At 38.5% G+C, this 20208-nt stretch overlaps 1 protein-coding gene across 1 annotated transcript in view; it reads right to left on the bottom strand.

Moving 5' to 3' along the window:
- LOC136857368 (transcriptional regulator ATRX) overlaps positions 1–20208 on the bottom strand; it is a 605506-nt gene that overhangs the window by 262314 nt on the left and 322984 nt on the right. The window lies entirely within an intron of this gene.

Below are 20208 nucleotides of genomic sequence, written 5' to 3'. Positions count from 1 at the left end.
TCATTTCCAACTCAAGTTTGTACATCACTCGCTGAAGACTGCTTTTCCTGGCTGCTGGGTTAGAACTGCCACAAGAATTTATAACATGTTAATATAAAAGGTAGTGAAATTTTAAAGAAGGCAATACATTACAAAAGTATACATGCATGCAGGTTATAGAAGGGTATGAATAACAAACTTGGTGACAATATAATAGGGCAAAACAATCAACTACTGTTATAGTTTATGACAAAAGGAAATGTTCTAAAAATAATTTTCAAAGGGATAGGTAGCCTGATTTTATCAGAAATCTGGAAGGACACCCGAAAAAACTATCTTGAATCTGTATTTGCAGTGAAATATGGAATTTCATTAACAGCATCCAAAACTTTAAGAGGTAATAGAGAGTGCTCTGCTGAACATTTTCAGATTGAAAACGTAGTCTGAGAAGCCAGTTTAAGAAGATATGGGCTTACACGTGTCCATTACTAATACTGTTTTCTGGATTACCTACTTACAGCTAATTTTTACTGTATTTACATTAATACTGTGAGGTACAAGTACAAGAGGGGAGCCTGTCAACCCCTAGAGGGCGCATCCCCAGGTGGTAGAGAGGGGGCCTACAGAAATGTGGGCTGGTGAAGATACCTCTGAAATGAACCCGTGGACCAACAGGCAGCCTGCTCCTGGGGTCTTTATAATACTGGAACACCCTCTTTCCAGGGGTCATAAATATAGAAGGCTCCTGCTCAGGGTTATGAGTGAAGTCCACAACAGTAGCAACGGTGAAGAAGTTGGAATTCGGAACAGTGCGGCTGGTGGAAGTGGCATCCTAGTACTCAGGATTAGAAAGAATAAAAGGTATTTGTCCGTAACTATGGGCATATATCAGAGTTAGTGTCTGCTCTCCATGTTAGAAGGTCTACGAAAGGCATCCCTGCTCTCCATATCAGGGGCGGCCTAAATTCCTGCAGGCAGTAGCTCTAAAATGCCCGACGCCAGGCTGTAGCAACAAACCGGTCTATAACTCCGCCGCAACCCAGGAATTATACGTTAATTTTGTCGGATAATGCTAGGACGCCCCCAAGAAGGGACGTGCTTCGGCCTCGCCTGACCACCGTGACAAATGCACAAGGGCTACTGGTTCAAGGGCAGAACCAGCTAAAGAAGCTAGCTCAACGCAAACAACATTCACGCATTGCCATGCTCAACACTGGGATTCTTACTGGATGCAGTCCTGTACTAGCAGCGATGCTGAAAGAATGAAAAGTGGACACTGCATGTGTGCAAGAAACACGTTGGAAAGGCCAGAAATCTCGTGACATCGGAGATGGCTATAAACTGATCTACCATGGTATATCCAACGGAAATGGTGTTGCCACCATCATCTGCACCAGCCTGCGAGATCGAGTTACTTAGGTTCTGTTGATAAACTTAACCATAATAGGTATTTTATTTGATCCTGTATTGACTTGTCTAAATTTACTAAAGAAACTATTTAAAATAGTCTATGTTGGGTCCACCTTGTCAATACACTTTTAATAATTGAAAATTATTTATTTTATCATACATGTTTCAGGAACAATATGCATTCCCTTCATCAGTGAAGTCAAATCAAGATATAAGAAAACAATATAACACTAACTTTTGTTTAGATCGGGTTATACACTGACTGAACAAATATCATGGGATAGCGGAGCACTGATGCGCAGGTGTGTTGTCTGAGCACCACACGCCCCCTGTGCCAGCGGCAGTTGTATAGGAGACCTTGTGAGCAGTGGCTGTGCATGTGACAGGTGTAACATGGAACGTCGTTGTGAGCTGACACCGTTCGAACGGGGTATGGTGGTTGGTGCCCGACGGATGGGAAGTGTGATTTCGGAAGTGGTGTGGGAATTCGGCTTCACGCGATCACCTGTGTCCAGGGTGTATCGTGAATGGTTGAATGCGGGTGTCACGGTGGGTAGATGCTGTATCAATGCTAACGGAGGGCATTTTGAACGTTTTGCGTAAGGAAGAGTTTCATGTGGTATGCGAGCACTTTCTGTTCCTGCATGTTTCCCATGATAAACCGTTGTATGCTTAGGTGGGTTGTTTTTGGCCCATTGAATTTTGCTGTCTTACATAAAACCGTTACATTGTCAACTCTGCCTAGATCATTCGAGTGCCCGTCAATATATTTCTGAAGATAATTAAGCAGAAGTTTCTTTAATTGTTACTACTGTTCTGGATTTGGAGTCTATACAATAATTATGGGCTGACAGCTGTCTGCACTAGGAAGAAGAAAACATAAAAACAAATCTTGCGGTGAGGATAGGAATTGTGCTGGCTGCTGAAGCCTGTTGCACTGCTCTGGGGCAATGATTAATGACTGACAGATAAAATGAAATGATATTGGCGAGTGTTGCTGGAATGAAAGATGACAGGGAAAACCGAAGTACCCAGAGGAAAACCTGTCCCGCCTCCGCTTTGTTCAGCACAAATCCCACATGGAGTGACCGGGATTTGTATCACGGAACCCAACGATGAGAGGCAGACATGCTGCCATCTGAGCTACGGAGGCTTCTGCTAGGAAGAAGTATATTGGTATAATTATTCTCACGGCACATTTACATTTCTGACTATGCCATTATTGGTAGTTAAAACCCGAGTAGCATCGATGAAAGATTTGTTAGTTGTGTGCACTGTTCACAATTTCCTGTACTTTCTTTAGTACATCGTGTGGGTCGAAAACTACCCTCTGGGCACTTCCCCGAGTACTACCATGCACTTATATTTTCAGTGAATAGTGGTTATACACGTATACATGAACTTAGAATTTGTTAATTGGTTTGTTTTACTTTGCAGAGGATAACAACTGATGGTACAGAAATTCTAAACGAGCTAAAATAGCTCTGAATTCTATTTCTATACAACTGCCAGACGATGAAGGAGGGTAAAGAGATGCAGATTCTGGTGGTGAAGATTGTGAAGATCCCAAATATTAAATTTTGCCTAGCTTGAATGCAGCGCTGTAGGTACCGGTAAGTGATAGGTTCATCTCAAATGATCCTCTTGAATGTGTGACCCTCGTGGTTCAGTGTCAGGACGAGGACAAGCTAACAGCAGTGACTTGGATATGAATCGTAGTAATGAAGAAATAGATCATACTCTTTTTGTTGACAAATAAGTGATATTTTTGTGATCGTGACAAAAAGAAAAATTATGACTTGTTCACACCTTGTATATCACTTGGTTGCTTTTCTGGATGTATTTACTGAATATTTGATTTATGTGTGAATAGTGCATGGATTCTCAGCCACAGCTACAGAATTTCACTAGATGGTCTGTCATTCTCCGGAATATGTACGAAGGTAATTCGGTACAAATGAGGAACAGCTCAAAGGGGATGACGCTGATTTCTGTTGCTTGAAGTTACAAATGAGCGTTAGAGGAAAGAACACCATAGTCATTTTGTAATAAGTGAACAAAAGTGCTGATTCAAAATTTGTAGTAATAAGACGTTGAAAGCCATGTGTTAGGCATAATGTTCCTCTTTCTGATACTTGGTTTGCAATTTATCATGAACAATCCTAACTTTAGTGATGGTTATGATATACTGTATTCTGTGAACAAAATATTCTTCTTATAAAAGGAAAGGGAAGTGTACTGTCCCCACTACTACTTATCACAGTTATGGATGATATAAAGAAACATCAGGTGAACTCAGTGCAGTTGCCTCTGCTGATGACGTCATGATCTGGGGAGAAACTGAAGAAGAAATACAGACAAAGTTCCTGCAACTTAACCTCAAGATTAGCCAGACAAAGAATGTTGTAATGGCAGTGAACAGAAATGAATGACCACCAAGCATCAAACTGGAAGGCTATAAACTTAGCAGCATAGTTTCAAAGGATAACCTAGCCACCAACAGGGTGAAAAAGCGTTCCATCTTCTACCAACAAGTAAGAACCGTCCTTTGGGATGAAAAGATCCCAAAGAAAACAAAACTAACCATGTTCAACAATTACTTCATACCAATCTCGACTTATAGTATCGAAACATGCGCCTTCACAAAGAGAGAATTATCAAGACTTCAGGCATCAGATTAAATTCTTCAGGTCAACCATTCAGAAAACCAATATGGATAACTTAAGAAATGAAGTGGTGAGGAGAGAAGCTGGGAATAAGTCATGTCTGTCTGAGTCGGAACGTCACGACTGCAGTGGTTTGGATACGTGAAGAGAAAGGAACCTATGAGGACAGCCCGAATACAGCTGGAAAGAGAGGTAGATTGAAAACGGAGGTAGGAAGACCTAAAACCCGTTGGATAGACGTGATCAAGACCGATATTGCAATTGAGGGGAGGTCACTAGATGAAGTCATGAAGAACAAGACATACATAATAGAGGAGAGTGGAAGAGGCATATCAACAGTACCCAGGAAACTGGAACTGTAAACAGATAATGATCATAAAAGTAAACAGAAATGATTGACGTGAAAGTGATCATTTTACAACTACATACAATGTACTTCATTAAAAAAAACTATTAAATTTTTTTAGGCTGACTGAATTTCTGGCAAGTCTCTCAACTTCGTTGCTGAGCAAATGCTTAGCAGGTCATTAACAACCCACGTGTTTATACAAGACCTACACGCATGAGACAATTTTGGTTCATATTTATGCGAGTAGCAGTCCGTATTGAACATATCTATGTGCAAATCTTCAGCATGTGAATTCAATAATAATTTGGACATAAAAGGTTAATGTGCAAAGCAGAGATGTAGAAAATGAGTTCCAAGATGTAAATAAAGTGTTTCTGGACCCATGTCCATGTAATATATTTTCTTCAACATGAGGAATGTGTCCTGAAAATTTATTTATATTAGAATAAGGCATTCTTGTTTAATTAGTTTTTAGTAATGTTTTATCATGTACAATCGCTATTAAGCAGGTTCACCAACAGCTAATGATGACCTATTTACGGGTCGAAACCGGTACTGTTTTAATGTAAATAATTCTAAACATTTTGTAAAATAAAGTATTGATTAGGCGGAAAACTCATCCTTCATACTTGTGCCCTGAAAATTTGGCCGTACCTTACTGTAACACCCTGTATTTAGCCTGTACCTCCTCAAGCTAGCTTCTCATACCCTAGGTTCACTATCTCAAAATGTTTCCTGTTCATTTTTGCAATCTTTTACAACCTGTATGTTGTTATATTAATATAGGTATTAATATGGATATTATTTCAATGAGTTATTGTTAAGATCATTTATATAAGCATTTACTTACAGAGTAAAGAAACGCATGCAAATACTAATCAGACATAAAAATGTGGTTAAAGATATTTATGATGCTAAGACTTGACAAAAGAAACCTACAGTAAGACTATTTTCTACTTATTCTAAAGAGATTACGAATAAGTAAAGGAAGTACATTAATTAATGAAAGATATGAGGTAAAGAAGAAGTTAAATTGTACAGTAATAAAGCTGTAAGAATAATATTAGTTAACATCTCAGAGAGGTGTGTCTACAGTACATTCCTTGAGATAATTTCTCTGCTACAAGTTTTGTTTGATGTGTGTGGCCACTCAAGGTGTATTGCATGGCCAGCAACCTGCAGTCGACAGCTTGCAAGGGTGAGGTAACACAACAGCAGCCTTCCCGATATAAGCTTAGACTTCGGCACCTGTTTCACCATCGTGAGTGATGATGCTGCATATCAATCGAAATAGACTTTCAACATATTAGGTCGTGTTACGTACATGTAGTACGTGTTGAAGAGATGTTAAGTAGAGAACAAAAATGGCCAGCTGGACACCAGTGGGATCCGAACCCACAACCTCCCGATTTCACGTCGGTTGCATATCAATGTTGATGTTCTATTATATTCTACCAAACAGCAGAGAATCCGGAACATTTTTGGGTGACCTATGGCTGATGATTTAATTAATTTTTTCGAGTAAACACCAGATGTTGATGCAAACTGATAGTGCTCAGCCTTCACACTTTAAAAAAGCACAGTGTGGCAATTGGCTCTCAGTTGGATGCCATACCTTTCCATGATGCTGGTAAGTACACTGTTAAGATCTTCTGAGTATCCAGCTCCAAAAATGGAGGTCTAGTAATCATACTGGTTCCGGTGCTCAAATGGAGTCCCTCTGCCAGTTAAGTTGGACAGGCTTTAATGGATGATAACTGGTAATGTATAAACATAGGAGAAAGGGATTTTTTAAGCAATTTAATAAAAGAGAATAGTATTATATTTAGATCCAATCAAGGGGGATTTTCATTGAGGAGGATAAGAAGTGGTGTAATTGTAAAATGTAAAGTTCACCGTGAGACCAGTAAGCACAGACTAACAGATGAATGAGGCAGTCAGTTATCACATTCGTAGGAGAACTATGTTGTGAACATTATTTCCAGTGCCTTGATAATTAAGAGATCAATAGGAGATGGAGAAGAGAAGTGGTGTCTGAGGTGAACAATGTGGAGGACGGTTTATATATTAAAATACTAAAAATTGGTGGTATCTCTGGCTGTTGATTTTGTACTCTGTAGTTGGAGTATGTATGATGAGTATAATGACGTGTGTGAAATAGACTGTCATGCTTGTTTTATTGCCTTCTTTTTTTTGACTGGCAGCCAAGAAACAATGCAGCATGATTGGCTTTGTAATCAAAGTATGCTCTCTGGTCCCATGACACCTTGCATTTGGAGTGGTAATGGAGACTCCCACACAAATTCCAGCAGGTTGCTTCTGTGCACGAACCAGCAGAATGTTTCAGTTGAAGGCAATTCAAATATTGCATAACAAGGGAGGGGTTGTGGCTTATGATTTGGTTGTGCTAGCTTGTGGTTTGGTAGTATCTTCTGTGACCATTCTGGAGCTTCAGGGTTCTGAGTTTGTGAAATGTGAGGTTTAGGTGTATTTTAAAGTTGTGTTTCTGTGATTTTCAAGTTCTACTGTTGGGAATTACTCCAAAGCGCCCTTGCAAAACAATACAATGACAGTGCATTAGGGGAGATAAGTGTCCCCCCTTACTACAAGTGACTGCCCAGGTTTCCACACTAAATATTAGATTTCCATCATCCTCTCCCCTCCCCCCCCCCTCGATCACTCTCTCTCTCTCTCTCTCTCTCTCTCATCATTCCCTCAATTTTGAGGATCATGATCTCTGAGGAGGCTATTGGTCAGTTGTTTTCATCTCTTGTGGCCCTCGGCCAGATATGCTCCACCAAAGACGTTCAAACCAGTTATAATCTTGATAATGTTGGACCATCAAGTGGGAACTCTTCCACGATCTTATTTGCCAAGAATACCTCTAAGGATGATCAGTTTTTTATGCTGTCATTCCTATGTTGCAGTGTGCCCAAAGGAGTGCAAAACTCTTTGTTTAAATACTGATGATAATCTGATTCTAGGGTTGAGCTGGTTTATAATGGAATCATTGGTGTGAAATGTTGTCCAAGGCATGAGTAACACTCTTCGCCAGCATCACATTTCAAAAGAATTGACTTTCTTCAGGTCTGTAGCATGAAGAGTCCATGCCTCAGTTCCACAGAGGAAAACTGAAAATACCAGACAGGATACTACTCTCATTTTCAGTGGTAACAAGACGGAGCAAACCTTCCATAAATGGGATAAATTCATCATTACATTTAAGGCTATAGCTGTTCTCTTAAACTCAGGAGTGCAGCTATCTGAACAGAAAATAACATAATCAAGGTATAGAATTTCTGAGACATTCTCCAATTCCTTGAAGATATCTGTTTGTTTGTCCAACCCTTGTCCAGTTTCTCTACGAGGTTGGGTATGAAGCGAGATGAATCTGTAGTAGCGGGTTTTTATGATCGGATGCCTTTCCTGACGTCAACCTCATCAGAGGCGTTAATGAGATGAATGACATGATATATGATAGCAGGGAGAGGGGTGAAACCCGGTGCCGGCACATAGCCTACTCCTGTTGAATAGCACCAAGGGGTCTGCTCAAGGCTTAACGTCCTCATCCGACGGACGAATCACCATGAAAAGCATCATATGCCCTCACTCCATATGAGCACTGCGGAGAGGTTTGGAATTGAATCAGGGTTTTGGCATGCAATCTGGTGATTGGAAATTGTATACCACCACCTCCCCTACCTTGCCGGCCAACATTCTGATAATGCAATTTTTTTCGACCAACGGGATTCGAAACGATCACGGCCACCAGGCGGGCTCCTTGAAGATATCTGTTTTGGCTAATTTCTCGGCTCTACCAAAATAATTATTTTTGGTCTCGTTCATGTTCATTTGTAGACCCATTTGAGCACTGCCATTGTTGACAAGAGAAATGAGCCCTGCCATACTCTTCTTACCAGTAGCAATGAGTGCAGTATTGTCTGCATAACATAGGTTGGATATTTTCTTACCACCAACGAGAAACCCGGTATCCCATTCCTAACATGATATTGAAGAGCACGGGTGACCGTGTACAGCCCTGCTGGACACCTTTCTGAATCTTGAACAGAAAACCACATTTGATTTCACAGACTGAAAATATCAATTGAAGGTATCCCGGTTCTCAATCTTTAAACAATTTGAAAAGGGCTGTGTTGGGGCTAAGCCCGCAAGTTCTGATGTAGCATACACACTGCATGATAGGTACTGTCAGAGTAAAATATCTAGGCGAGGTTTGTAATTTCTTTGTTGACATTTTATTTCTTGGTTGTAAACAAATTTATATATCTCTCCAGGCAAAGTTGACATACAATGGGAAGTAATATCCACGTAGAAAGAGACTCGTCAATATTACAAGCAAACTTGTAATCTATACTAGAGGACCCGTGCTGTACTGCCATATTCAATATAAATAGGTCAGATAACTTGTCTTGATATGCCTGTCGTAGTCATATTGTTTTGCCTGCTCTTTTCAACGGTTTCAGGATCATTTAACAAGAAGCACGTTATGGTATGCCACAGTTCATAGTGAGAATTCATCCATTCTGACGTCGTCATGCTGTCCGTTTGGTAAAAATCTATCCATATATTTGCTTTTTTATCCTGCAGTTCTTGATGTAAAGCTTGGTATTACATAAAATCAGCTTCATGGTCCGTATTGCACTTCAATAGATTCACAATTATGTTGTAGAAGGCAATGGTATTTTTAATCGCAGTTCTTCTATACAGAACAGTTGTCTTGTGAGCTCATAGGTTAGTCTCGAAGAAGGTTTTTTTTTTTTTTTTTTTTTTTTTTTTTTTTTTTTTTTTTTTTTTTTTTTTTTTGCCAGACAAAGAACTTCTTTTTAGATATTCACTCTTTTTAGTGTAGCTAGGTTATCCTTTGATAGGTGTTCCCAGATAATGTCTAAGGCGGTATGTCATGGTGGAGCCTGTTTGTACGTTGACTTTTTTTTTCTCTTAGCAGCAAGTTACTAGGAATGCTCTGAAACTCTTGAACATATTTGGAAGCTGGGAAAGGTAAGAAAATCAAATAGCAGGGAATAGTCTCCTTCTGTGATCAGAGGAAGTGCATACCGTCTGGCTTGACAGGCAGTAATCAAACATGGCAGCTGCAATGACATTACTAAGAATGAAAATCACATATCACAATATTAATGAAAGTGTTAGTCACTTAGCAACCTGCTAAGTATAGAATATATTGCGGGTTAGGGTAAACCTTCGCCTGCATTTATTGGAGTGATCATTTAATGATTTGATTTTATGATCACTCAAAGTTGGCTGAACTTACAGACCTATCAATCTCTCATGATTCAACGGCATGTAATTCCGGAAAAACAAAACAAAAATGAAGCAAATCGGTTCAGTATAATGGAAGGATGGATATGCCAAAGCTGTTTTTAGTACACTCTTTTAATATACAGATTTGTACCATGCAGGATGTGGGCATCAATGGGGGTAGGGCGATCAGTATCCTCATCCAAGAGTTCCACATTTTCCACCCCTGAGGTAGCAGATGTGCTTGGTGTGGGCTCCTGTAGCACGAAATGTGCCTCACAACTCTCAGCCACCTTACCTACAAGACGTTCCTGAAAAGCCCTTCAAACACTTGGCATTTGAGATTTTGGACTGTTTTGCAATTTTGATAAGTTGCTCTATCCTCTTCAACATGTCTAGACAATTCTAGAAACACATAGGATCCATATGCTGCAACATTTTCCAAAGGAAAGAAATTTCTTGCACTTCTTCGCACTGCAATTTTCTTAAAGGTTCTCTATGTGAATACTGGTAGAACCCACCGACACAAATCAAATGACATCGCACATGACGTAGTACTGTGCTGCTGGAGTCCAGAGCTAAACTAACTGTTAGCCGCACTGAACGGCATTGTAGTACTTCATGATGGCGGCGCTATTGCACCATATGGTGATGTCATACCTACGCCAGATTCTTGTTACTAGGTATGTACACTGGTCCTTCCTCTTTGCAATGACAAATTGAATACTGCCATCGCACGTGTTATCTACACTAAGGCCCACAAGAATTGGAGTCTAACATTCAGCGCCACTGGCGAGAAAGTTGTAATACCAATATAAATGGTCCGTTATTGAACATTAAAAATTTTCCAGCTAACTCATTCCTGGATGCCAGCATTTCGCCCCTGTGTGCCAAGTTGGGCTCATCAGTTGGTACATAGCACACCCACCAAAACGCATGGCTAGTGCTAGTTGACCGACGATGCTTGAAAATCATCTGTTGCTATGGCAACGATAACAGCGATGCCACATTTAAGGATGCTATCGCCACGTGGGTTGGCTTGCTCTCTATCGCTTTTGTGATATTATTTGGAGTGGTGCTGTGTTAGTTGTTGCTGCTTTATGTATTTACGTGTTTGTTTTCTGAATATTATTCTCATTGTTAGTTTTTTTTTAAGTTAATCAGTGGCTAGTTGTACAGTTCTATTCTGTATTTAACATATGCATTTGTTGAGGTTATTGTCGAAACTGATGATCATGTTACCGATTATGAAATCAAATATTTATCGGCAATGATGTGTTCTATCTCAAATGTTGGAATTACTAACATGAACTTAGGAACGGGTCAAAGTTTATTGAATTACATTAGGCCTACCTGTTTTAGTAAACACTCAGCCTGTATGAAAGGGTGATATGCCACAGATGGAGGTAAGTATGATAATGCAGCGTACTTCGTAGTTGCTGCTTTCGCCACTTAAATGTCAGACTCCAATTCTCGTGGGCCCAACTAAAGAAAACATTTTGCTTTAACTTTTCATGTTTTTGTAACGCTTGTGGGTCCAAGTGTGGTTTTGAAACTATAGACTTACTATGCGTCAAAAACTAGCATTTCCTGCCAGTGTGGCAGCAGGTCGCACTATCTATGAATATTTGTTCATTGATATTCTCAATCAGGGTAATAAAATTATGGTGGTGTACTGGAAAACTATATTTTTAGTTCCAACACTAAATATGTCTCCAGAGCTGACATCGTACGATTATTCTTTTTTTGTTTTTTTTTTTACACCCTTTAAAAATCTAACTACTTCTGCCAGGTTTGAACCTGTTATGTTGGGATCCAGAGGCTGACACTCTACCACTGTTACACAGAGGGAGCTTAATACTGCAATAAGAAGCTCAGTGAATTTGAGTGCAAGTAAGCTAACAAGGCAACGCTGGAGATAATGCACACATTTGATGCTCTTCTTCCAAGAACGTATGTATGTCCAACCCTTGTCTCATTTCTCTACGGGGTTGAGTATGAAGCAAGACGAATCTTTATAGTGAGTTTTTACAACGCGATGACCCTTCTAACTTCAACCTCATCAGAGGAATTAATGAGATGAAATGAATGATGTACTATATGATAGAAGGAAGGGAGAGGGTGAAACTCAAGTGCTGGCAAATAGCCTACTCCTGTCAAATAGCACCAAAGGGTCTGCTCAAGGCTTTACAACCCCATCCGAAAGACGAATCACCATCAACAGTGTCATATGCCCTCACTCCATATGAACAATGTGGAGAGGTTTGGAATTTAACCCTAGAATCATAAACTTTCGTATCCCAGACTACGCACCCCTGTAGTTTCCATGGGAATTTCCAGATGCTAATGAACTGTGTCTTCCCCCTCCATCTATTCTTCCCCAGCTATCAACAATCACTGCTGACCTTGGTTTCAAGCATAAAAGTCCAGTTGTTTGTTCGCTGCGATTTGACCGTCGTCTGAGAGACAAAAGTTTATGATCTGTGAAAGTATTAGTGATTTGTACATAGCTGTAAATAGTGTGAATATTTGGTTCATTACAGTAATGTTTTTGTATGTAATACATATGCTTAATAGGATACTGAAATGGAAAATCTAGTGCATGATGATGAATTGATAGTGGCAGTTCTTTCTGAATTAGAGAACCACTCCCTTCAGGAGTCGTTAGTGGTAATGAAAGTGATGTAAGTGAAGTTGAAGATGGTGTAGAAGAATCACTGCATTGGTCAGACAGTGATGCTGACCCTACCTTATCGCTCAACAGCTCAGAAGATGAAAGCGATAAATCAGCAAGTGAAGAACTTCGAACTTCATCTCAGGGCGTACATCAGGCAATTTAATAGTAAACAAAATTTGGAATCTGACAGTGATAATGATAAAAACAGTAGCCACGCAAATATAATTGTTCTAAGGAAACGATTCTCAGAGGACGAGATGGTTATAAGTGGTCCGCAAAAAAGCCACAAAGGGCTGGAAGCCGAACACCAGCTCGAAATATTATTTATACGAGACAAAGGCCAGTAAATGATGGAGCAAAACTGGAAAGTCCAACAGATGCTTTCATGTTATTTTTTGCTGATGATAAGCTAGACCAAATAGTTACTCACACCAATACTGAAATCACTGATAAAAATAAAAAAATACAGAAATATAATCTCCCAATTGCACAACTAATTTAGTAGAAATGAAATCTCTCATGGGTCTGTTAGTACTGTTAGCTACTCAGAAAAGTAACCATGTAAACTCTAAAGAATTATTTGACTAGTTGCAGTGTATCTTTCAGTGTATCTTGCTTGTCAAAAGACCGTTTTGACTTTCTGATAAACAGTCTTAGATTTGACAAGACAACCAGACCTTTGCGTCATGAACATGATAAGTTTACACCTATACGTGAGCTGCGGGATCACTTTGTTTCAACCTGCACTCGTAACTATATTCCAGGAGGGTTCTTGACAGTCAAACAGCTGATCGCATTTCGGGGCCACTGTCCATTTCACATATATATGCCCAAAAACCCAATAAATATGGGATAAAAATGGTTTTGTTATGTGATGTTAAAATGAAGTATATGCTCAATACGATCACATACCTTGGTAAAGGTACTAATCCAACAAACCTCCCTTTGGCCATGTATTTCGTGAATGAAATTACCCGGGCAATACATGGATCAAACAGAACTAAAACCACCAACAATTGGTTCACTTAAGTTTGTCTGGCTGATTCTCTGCATTGAGACCATAATCTGACAATCATGGAACAATGAGAAAAGACAAACCACAGATACCGCCAGAGATGAAAACAGTCAAAGGAAGAAAGCTTGGGTCCTGCATGTTTCGTTATGATGGTATAAAAACAATGGTATGCTATAAAGGAAAAGCAAACAAGAATGTAATCCTCCTTTCTACATGCCATGAAGTAGGAACAATAGCAGCCAGTGGGAAACCAGACATGGTGGAAGACTACAATGGGACTAAAGGTGCCGTGGACACCTTCGATGAAATGTCAACAGTGATGTCCTCTTCAAGAAAAACGAGAAAATTGCCAATGTGTATCTTTTATTATTATTGTGCTTTTATGGCCGCATTGGACCACTGTAGTCAATTTCTGTCCGGTCTTCTATCATGTTTTATGGTTTTTTCTTTTCTATTCTTCCAGTATTTCTTCATTCTATCTGATCTTCATTGTTGTTCTTCTGAAAATAACCTTTTAGTTGTTTCTCTTTTATCACATTTTGGTAGGAATCTAATTTTACTATTCTTCAATTAATTTACTTTGTTTGATTTATTCTTTAAATCCTCCAGTATTATGTCAGATTCTTTCATGTCTTCTTTTATTTCTTTTATCCAGACATGTTGTTGTTTTTGTTTATAAAGTTTTTCCAAAATTCTACGTAATAACCTGTCTTGAGGTGTTCTCAGCAGATGACCAGAGAACGATATTCTCTTCTTTCTTATGAAATCCATTATAGGTTCTATTTCCTGATATACTGCTGCATTTCGGATGATACGCCATTCTCCTTCTTTTTGGTACTCTGGCTAGCAGGTCACGAATTGGCTGCACAAGCAGGTGTTACAGGAAACAGGTGTCAACAGACTGCCCAACAGATTGAACCGAGACTGAACAGAATAACCAAGGAGACTAATTATGGTTACAAAACTTCATTACCTTAGTTGCCCCAGTTGACTGAGTTATAAGGTTGGTTCCTATTGCCTTTTAATTGTATCTTTTACAGTATGATTAATACATAACTTGTCAATGGATACATTATTTATGTGTATATGATGGTTCAAAAAGGCCAAAAGCCGCTTTCAAGGGGATAGTTTGCAAAGGATATATCCGAAATGCTAATGGCTCCAAAGCTGCAAGAGAGACTTCAGACACCAACTTTTGAGGCGCAGCCTGAAGAGAAACATCTCTGAAATTCTTAGAAAAGATGGCATTCCTGCAGAGCTTCAACCAGGTACTGTTGAAGGAAGAAAAATTTGTGTATTTTGTTGATCAAATAAAAGAAGAATGACCCGATTCTTTTGTAAGACATGCTGAACGCACATGTGTCTTGATCACCAGGCAAAACAGTGCACTGAATGTGCCTATTGAAGAAAAACTGACCAGAGTGTATTATCATTAAGTGTGATAGTTTTAAGTATAATATTCTGTATTTTGTGTTTATGATTATTTAAGTGCTTTTCTTGTTTGTAGAAAGTTTATAATTAGTGTTACACTGGAGGGACTTTATGATTCTAGCATTAATCCAGGCTTCTGGCATGTAATATGGTGATTAGAAATTGTATACCACCACCTCTCCTACCCTGCCATCCAACATTCTGATGGTAAAAAGTTTTCGACCAAAGGACTCAAACTGGCTAACCACTGTGTTAGATGCCTTAACAATCATGGCCACAAGGCCTTTCCTTCAAGATAATTTACAAATTACAATTCTAATGTAAATGCTGAATGAAAAACTTCTGTATGAATTACTCAAGAAAATGACCAAAAGAATACAGATAAGAGATTAAAAAGCAAGTAGTGGGTTAATGATACTAATTAACCTACATTTAGAACAGAATGGACTGATGATATATAATATAGCCAATATTATCCACACTAATGACTAACAATCAGTTTCTTCGACACTAAGGCTTCGAAGCATGTTTCTTTCTACAAAGAAAATTCTGGAAAACACCATTTTCTTTTATGCAGATATGCATGAATTAAATATGATTAATTTTGTTAGGCTTGTATTACCAGAGTCAATATATTCACGGACTGACCTATACTCTGCACAGCTTTACTTCTGAATTGACATTTTGACCTATTTTGGCTCTCTGGTGGTTATGCGCTGAAACAAGCTGCCATTCATATCAACTTATATCGGCAGAGTGTTATCTCAAAAACTAGTTGCCGATTCTAAATTTACATTCACCACGTGGTTAACGTATCTCGCTCAGTGTGTATGGTATTTGGTACGGTTCGCGATCTTTTGAATTTTTCTTCCCTAATTAGTGTTTTTCATATTAGTCTTTACCTTTCTAGTATAGTACAGTATAGTGTAGTTTACAGTTTAGCATAGCATTAGTTAGTACAATACAGGTTTAACAGTTCAATGCATAAAAATATAGCTGTAGTTTTATTTACGTCCGTGTATTGGTTAGTGTACTTTGTGTGTATTTAGCATGTCTCAGTGTAATTTGGAAAAGACAAGTGGCAAGAAAGTGACTCTGAGATCAGTGGAGTGTTCTCTTTGTAGGCCATAACCTCCTTCCTGTGCCAGCCATTAGCGGTGAGTGATGTGTTATTTCCTCATGCGTTTTTATTCTTAATATATTCTCTTTTTACTGTCGGATGTTGCTAGAAAGTGTTGTTTTGTGAATTTGTTTTCAATCCAGATTCATTAGCTTTTCTGAGTATGGTATTACATTTTACGAGGGCTGTTTACCGTGGTCGTATTGCACCAGCTGTTCTCGCGGTGGTAGCGCACTGGCAACAGAGGTAAGGCAATGCTAATTTGTTTTACAAAACGTCAATTTCGAAGTAAAGCCCTGCGGAGTATAGAGTGTACACAGCCATGCAATATGGCTTACACAGTTCCACATCATCCCTCAAAATAGTCGCCATTGACTTCTACGTACATATACCAACATTAGTATAGCTGTTGGAAATACTGCTGAAAGACATTGGCAAGAGTATCTTCTATGCCTGCTCTAGTAGTAGCGATGATCTCACCGGCAGAACAAACGTATGTTTTTAAGAGGGAGAAAGAGAAAGAAATCGTATGGTGCAAGATCAGGTGAGAATGGAGTGTGTGACAAAATGGTGACCACATGACTTGCCAGTTCCTCTTGGACACACACCGAGTAATGTGCAGGGGTACTGTGGTGTAGCAACAGCTAGATTTTCCTCTTCTACAGCTCAGGACACTTACAATGCACTGAATCAGGTAAACGGCAAAGGACCTTCTTGTAGCTGTTCTTATTTACAGTAGCTCCCTGTAGGATGATCTCCACATGCATAAAGTCCAATGATTCAAAAAACAGTTCCAACAATCACTGTGCTTTTGATCTGTCTTGTCGCAGACCATTGTGGCAATGCAATACAGTCAGTTTCAGCTTCATCATATGAAACATTTCGCCAGTGGCTTGGCTGAATTCTTCACAGAAGTTAATGTATGCCAGCTGATCAAACAGGGACATTCTCATGTTCCGTCACTCACATTCAATTACCCTTCACAATTGTCATTTGGTGAGAAGAGTGAGGAACAACTGTTATGGCACCATCATGTGCTGCAATCTGCCAGAGGTCTGTATATGACCCAGTTCATTCGCTCACGCTCATTTGATCCTCATTCATATATCGGTCGACTTTGAGCAGGAAGCTATCAGGGTGTAATCTTGAGGTAAGGCAGATGATGCACTTACGGACAATATCAATGAAGTTACAATGAACAAACTTAAAGGGAACGAGGAAAGGAGATTGGGTGACCATAAAATGTTAATGAAATTTTAATGAAATATACTGAAGTAATGTACTTACAAACTTACTATAATCACTGCAAGAACAAATTGTCACGTTAGTTGACATGGAATATTACCTAACTTTTACTGTCTTTTACATCATCACAAACATTCATCATTATTGTGTTGTCTGTTTTAATACAGAATGAATCAAGAGAGCATCCTTTACTGTATCTTAATTAAGCAAGCTCCTTTTGTCACTAATAAAGATACCAGCTCAATTGTAATTTCTCTCACTTGCTGCATTGGAGGCTGGAACTTCGCTAGCAGAGCAAGTCTTTGATATTCTGTGCTGTTATTTCTCCACTATGCAAGGGGTTCATCAATCAAAAAGGCAATCTAATAAATAAATTATTGTAGTAAGAATATCAGCAATGCTTATTTGTCCATAGGTTGTGCCAACATTAACTCAATTCTTTACACAGATCTAGGAACCTATTGCTGAAACAACCATATTTGGGCCAACGTGTTATTTAATTAGTATGGATGAAGAAAGCCTTTCTAATTAGAAAATGTAGGAAAATCTGCACCAAAACTGTTGAATTTTACATCAGTCCATCCCTAATTTAGAATAACTACTACTAGTACAGAGCTACACAGACAGTGCAAAAGTAAGAAAACATACATGCAAAATAGAAATATATCATGTACTAAAAGGACAAAATTGATAAAAAGTACAATTTACATCACACACAAGATGACATCATATAAACATTGCCTGTTCTGGACACAGCCAAGCCAGGGATGAAACAGCTGTACAGAATAATGGAATTATCATGGGATTTTATACCACAGAAGGAAAAAGAAAAAGCACAAAAAATGCACCTTGAAAACTAAAATACAAATCTGGAGATTTATGTGAAGGCTAATCTTGTGGTCAGGAGCCAGGGACATGAATCTCTGCATAGTAAATATTGCTCAGGAATTAAACTGCAGATATTTTGGTGAAAAACTAACAACTTTGCTGACCAAACACATGGAGGAGAGACAATAGGCAAGTTTAAAACAAGAACACTTTTGCACATAGAGACTAAAGCCACAGAAGTGGCATAACAGGTGATCTAGCAGCAACATAACAGATGCCTGACAATGACGTAGCATTGCGTGATTTAATGTTCACCGAAGTCACTAGTCAGTAAATGCAACATGAAGATATTCCAGTGCTAGTAAATTTAATTAATGGTAAAAGGCAGTTTTGGGTACATTTTATTGGCAAGCTAACAAACATAAATGTGGTGCCTTCTATGAGTTTACAGAGGTAAATATATATTCTGAAAGGTTTTGATCGTTTCACAGAATGACCAAGGAGACAGTAAATAAATGGATATTTCTTTACAAGACTGACAGAATGAATACTAAAACATGCTCTGTCTTTCATCATTAAGTATACAGTGATATACAGCAACAAATTAGAAATTGTCACAGCTAGTCACATGCATAAATTGGAGCTGGCTGCATTTGTCTGACAGTGACTTGGCATGTCATGATATACTGTCACGTCTTGTCAGTCCAGAGGGTAAAGGTACGTGCTGTTTTACTGGTTTAATCAGAACTTACATGCTAGATACTCATGAATTGCCAGATTACATGCCATATCACGTCCTGCACCTTTGGTTGGCATTTCACCTATGACTGTTAAATCAGCGAGTTATAGACTGCATAGATGCACCAAACAAGGAATGCTGCGAGTGGAACAGATGGTCATTACATAGGCTTTTAAAGGTTTAATGCTGCAAACACGAATGCTAAAATTATTGAATTACTATAATAATTTTCATTACTGAAAATGAAATATTATGAGAAACAGTTTCTTGAATTACTATTTCAATAAAATAATCACATAAGTTCTGTAAAGAATAAAAATAATTGGTTTCTATGTTAAAAACCACTGCCAATGAACTTCAGTTATTTTCCAGGGAAAATATGGTGGCTCTACAAGCAGTTAAAATGTTGGCCTGTAACCTAAATAATTAATCACGAGTCGTATCATTGTGAGCCGATGGTGCTGTGCTCCTGAACTTACTATTGCATACTTACACTGCATATAATATACTACAGGTTACTGTTTGGTATGCCCTACAGTTTCTAATTTTGTACGATGTTTCACTTATACATGTTTTGGGAGCCCCAAATCCCTTCATCAGCAATTTCTACATCATACATCAACATTCCCCCATATCTTAAGATCTAACATTATTCAGCTTGACATAATACATCTATATATATAAAATAAGAGTTTTGTATCAGTCATGTCCATAGTAACAAGGAAATGCATTTTTTAATTTTCCGTAATTTCTGTCTGTCTGTATGTATGTATGTACACGCATCACGAGAAAGCGGCTGAAGAGAATTCAATGAAAATCGGTATGTAAAATCCGGGAATAAAGTCGCTACAATCTAGGTCATAAATAATCTTTTTGACGCCGAGAGAAATGGTAGTTTAGGGGAAGGCCTAAAATATAATTCTCAAATGTTTATGTTATTAGTGGTCCTATCTTAATGAAAACCGGTATGTAAAGTTCTAAAATACGTCGCTACTTATTCACTCTGAAAGAAATGGTAGTTTAAGGGAAGGCATAAAATTTTATTCGCAAATATTTATGTTATTAGTGGTCCCATCTTAATTAAAATACGTATGCAAAGTCAGCGAATAAGTCGCTACAATCTACACCATAAATAATATTATTCACGCTGAGAGAAACGGTAGTTTAGGGGAAGGCCTAAAATGTAATTCTCAAATATTTGTTATTAGTTGTCCCATCGTAAATAAAATCGGTATGCAAAGTCGGGGAATAAGTCGTTACAATCTAGGCCATAAATAACTTTATTCATGCTGAGCGAAATGGTAGTTCAGGGGAAGGCCCAAAATTTAATTCTCGAATATTCGTGTTATTAGTGGTCTTATTGACAATTAGTAGACCTATATAAATAAAGTTACATAGTATTAAATTTCGGATCATTTATGTCTTATACTTGACCGTACCGGCTATAACGGTGATATTCATGAATATGGATA

The sequence above is a fragment of the Anabrus simplex genome, chromosome 1 (assembly GCF_040414725.1).
Source record: "Anabrus simplex isolate iqAnaSimp1 chromosome 1, ASM4041472v1, whole genome shotgun sequence".
NCBI lineage: Eukaryota > Metazoa > Arthropoda > Insecta > Orthoptera > Tettigoniidae > Anabrus > Anabrus simplex.
Note: the sequence above shows the minus strand (reverse complement) of the source record. Positions and strands in the feature narration are given on the sequence as shown.